This window comes from Notothenia coriiceps, unplaced genomic scaffold (genome assembly GCF_000735185.1).
Source record: "Notothenia coriiceps isolate Sejong01 unplaced genomic scaffold, NC01 NC01_scaffold00037244, whole genome shotgun sequence".
Lineage (NCBI taxonomy): Eukaryota > Metazoa > Chordata > Actinopteri > Perciformes > Nototheniidae > Notothenia > Notothenia coriiceps.
This window is the reverse complement of record NW_011369945.1, coordinates 21,283,120-21,287,312: the sequence shown is the minus strand read 5'-3', so window position 1 is coordinate 21,287,312 and position 4,193 is coordinate 21,283,120. Positions and strand designations below refer to the sequence as shown.

The window sequence follows — 4,193 nt, the reverse complement described above, 5'->3', positions numbered from 1 at the left end:
CTTCTTTCTCAATGATCAGACTTTTGCTCTCGCTGCAGCACTCTCTTTTGCGCTCCTTCACTTTTTGTTTGAGATTCTGACACAAACCTCCCAGGTGGGCGGGACTTTCAGGGGTGCGTCCCCATTGGCTACTCAGTTTTTGAGTGACAGCCCAGTCCTCCAGCGATTGTACAGTGCAGGCAGCTGCGGGAAATTATTTAACAGCAGCAGTGTGTTCAGGTATTAAAATATTTAAAGTTGGAATAAAGTATAAACTACACAACACAAGTATAATGCACAGCAATCCATAAGATAAGTCCGATATTTTCATGAAAACCTCCACAGGAGGCACCAACACTAACGTGGCCGAGTGGACTCCGGAGTTTGCTGCATGAGTTGCACTGTATGATCTGTGGTGTAGTGGGCTGTCACTCAAAAACTGATTAGCCAATGGGAACGAACGGAATTTACGAAATGCGCTTGCTGTCTCTCCAGATGGCCAGTCCGCCCCTTTGTAGCATATTATTTCGATGAGAGATGAGCAGATCGCCACTGGGCTTTCAACTAAAGACACAGCCACGCAAAAACTGCGGTATTTCTACAGCTCCTTATGGNTTTATCCAATGACCTTTTCCCTCTCTGTCTGTGTCTGTGTATTCTCTTGTCGTAGATATAGATACAAAACAAGAAAAAAGATTTGGCTGGGTTAATCGGAACAAGAGAATACACAGACACAGACAGAGAGGGAAAAGGTCATTGGATAAAAGTTATTCTTGATAACCCTCTAGAAAGATCTCATGAACTTCCCCAAAAAGTGTACTTTTACTCCACTATACATGTATGTAATACTTTAAATAACATTGCAGGTTTGGATTAATAATGTCAAATTGAAACACCACTTAAATAAGACATGAATTACACCTGGAGTAAAATTCAAAAGCCACGCTATACGCAGTATACAAAGTAAATCAAATTAGAGACACATTTACCAGCTCTCATAACACTCTAATGCATCAATTTTTGTTTATCAAAACATGTGATATATCTGCATAATTAATACTTTTACCTTTGGTACTTTAAGTATATTTGGTGCCAAGTTCTTCTACTTTTACTTGAGTAGCATTTGGATTGCAGGACTTTTACTTGTAATAGTATTCCTACACTCTTGTACTTAAGTACAAAATCTGAATACTTTTCCACCTCTGCTTATAAATATGTCCATCAATGGGTTTCATGTATTAACAACCGTTATTTAGATATAATATTGAGCACATGAAAATATTTTTGGAGCGGTCGGTTTCGAACTTGCGCCATCGAAATGACTGCAGCCTTAACATTTGTTAACCAATGAGAGTGCGAGCTCCAACATTCGTTGGCCAATGAGAGGGCAGGCCCCAACATTTGTTGGCCAATTATGTTCGTGGCTCCAACATTCACCCAGCATTTGACCGATCACGGCGGAGAAATGTTGAAGCATAGAAGGCAATGTTAGCTAGATTTTTTTTTTTCGTAGGGGGCGTACAAAGTGAAAACAACGGACGCTATCGAAGTTTAAAAGTCGATATTAACACGGTGAGTCTTACTACAGTTCTGTATGTGATATAACCATTAGTGTAGGATTAATTTAAACTGTTGTATCGAGTTGTCATTAAGATTAACTCCGCTATTAGCGTTCCAAATACTCCGTTATCTGATGCTCTGTTTACACTTCGTTAGCTGGCGTTTGCTAACAGTTAAGGTTAATTTATTTATAAAGGTGGATATAAAAAAATCAATTTTGTTATCAAGCCAATACTTTTCATTATGCTGGATACCCGGATATTTTGTGGGTTGTCAATTGTTTCATTGGGAGTGGAACTGCTGAAATAACGTTTTTACTTCCTTATAACATATTACTTAAGAGAGCTAGGCCACATGCCCAAGAAGTTCAGTTGATTGAAGAGCATGATGTGGGAGTGATTGTAGTCCATTTAGGTAGTTCATAACAAGAGAATATCCTATTTATATTTTAAATTTTATCTTATAAATAACTCAATCCATGGGTTTTGTTAACTTACAACCTGTATTTTTAATAAAATATCAAGTAGATGAAAAGATTTTGGCAGCGGTGGGATTCGAACCCACGCCATCGAAATGACTGGAGCCTAAATCCAGCGCCTTAGACCACTCGGCCACGCTACCACATCGTGGGGATAAGATGACCAAAATATTTATTCCTAATGTTCGGGTCGTGGGTTTACTTATTTGAACCATTCTGTTCGTGCTTTGGCTACATATAGAGGTAATCAGCTGGGCCTTTATTTAACTTATTTCGAGTGGCGCAGGGTTAAGCAAACGTATCCTAATAATAACAACGACAACTAAAGGGAGAAACCACTTTGAAATCATTGCTAACTCGTGGTGCAAATTAATATTGAGCTGGTTGTTTGCATTTACATTAGGTTGTGTCACATGTCACCTGTTGGACTTTTCTTATACACATTTTATATGTGTAGTCAGAAACCCCTGACTAAGCTATTTTATGTAGGTTGAATACTCGGTCTCGGGTGTCTAAACTGTCAATGATACTTGTTTATGTGTACTTCAGTGTGCATATCTAAACCCACTTTACAGTTAGCTGTAATATGTAATTAATCTGATTCTGCTTTCAAATGCTCTTCCGCAGTCTTAACTACCATATTTCGCGTTTCCGATTTAAGATAATGTGACTGCTGATATGTTTTAAAATGACAATTAACTTTAAGTTTTCAAATAACACATTCTTGGAAGTAATTTACATTTGAAGAGACTCCTGTTCATCACTTTAATATCATCTGTTGATGTCTTGTATTTCCGAAAACCATGAACGCAGCAGGACGTTGGGGCGTGTCTGTCAGAGAACAGTAGTGTTGTACGTGGCGAGAGCTCACGTCGCCGTGGAGGACGGTAACAAGAATTTAATCCCCGCTGCCAGACACGTCCCCGAACCTTCAGGATACATTGGAGAAGCAGGCCCGACCCAGTCTGGGAGGAGAGTTTTACTGCAGCTGTACATTCTTTCTTAAACTTCGAGGCACCAGAAGAACAGGCTCCCTGTCCCTCAGTCCGTCATGATTGAGTGAATAAAGGTGTATTTGTTTCCGGTTATAAGGTAGGTTGTTTATTTAATACGTGCATCTAATGTAAGTCAAAATGCCTTTGGTGAAATTTTATTGCAGCATACCTTAGCTTGACAAAATCAATACTTGCTTCGCATGGGAGCACGTTGCACCAGCAGCATGAGTGCAGGTGTTACCGTTTAACTGGTGTCACTGGGAACTGGTGATATTCTTTAATGGTAGGAATGTGTAAGGGGCGTGTACTTTGTGGAGCCATTGTCGAATAACCATGAAATACACATTTCGATCGCTTCTTCTGTCGTTTACATTCATCTTTAGGTATATTTGGCTGGATAGGAATACTTTGATAAACATTCAGTACCAGTGTGTGAGGTTGTGGTTGCGATGCCGATATCCGGACGCGTACAGCGAGGACTAATAAGGACAATGAGGTTACTGGGGATGTCTGTTCAAAACATTGAACGCTTGAATAAATAATGTAAACCAGTTATTTATGGCAGACTTATTACTGAATATCGTTCTTAATGTGATACCAAGTCCACCTGAGACCTGTGTACAGAGCCTGCCCGACCCATTAAGCGACATTAAGCAGCCACTAAGGGCCCCCTTAGCAAAAAAAAAAAAAGGGGAGAAAAACAACAACAAAAGGAAAACAAAAAAAATCTCAGTACACCGTCGCCGTGATAAGTATGTTTAATTAATTTTGTTAATATGCCTAGATGACCTACTCTCAAAGACATGTATTATATTATTGAGTCAATAATATAATACATTAAGTGCTTTACCTGAACCTCATCATGAAACTAGAGAGGACGGCATCATTGTAATTTCCCGTGTTCAGTGAATGCAACAGAGGCAAGACACCAGACCAACCAGAGAGTTGAATGGAAATAAACATCTGTCTTATTGGCTGACAGGTACCTATCCTGTGAGCTGTGACAGTGNGTCTGATCATTGAGAAAGAAGAAACAAGAACTGCAAACAAAAACCTATGTTAAAACAAAGAAAAAATACTTATAGTTTACATGATTATATACAGAGCCCCTAAAGGGACATGAAAAAAAAAAAAAAAAACAGAGAAAAAAAAAAGTCAGGATAACGGGTTAGTATCTCGTG

General features: G+C 39.1%; 1 non-coding gene across 1 annotated transcript; it reads right to left on the bottom strand.

Annotated features, from left to right (window-relative positions):
• Positions 1–2,078: 2,078 nt before the first annotated feature.
• On the bottom strand, positions 2,079–2,160 carry trnal-uag (transfer RNA leucine (anticodon UAG)). Its single transcript has one exon. It is a non-coding gene; the product is annotated as a tRNA-Leu (tRNA).
• Between the last annotated feature and the right edge of the window lie 2,033 nt (positions 2,161–4,193).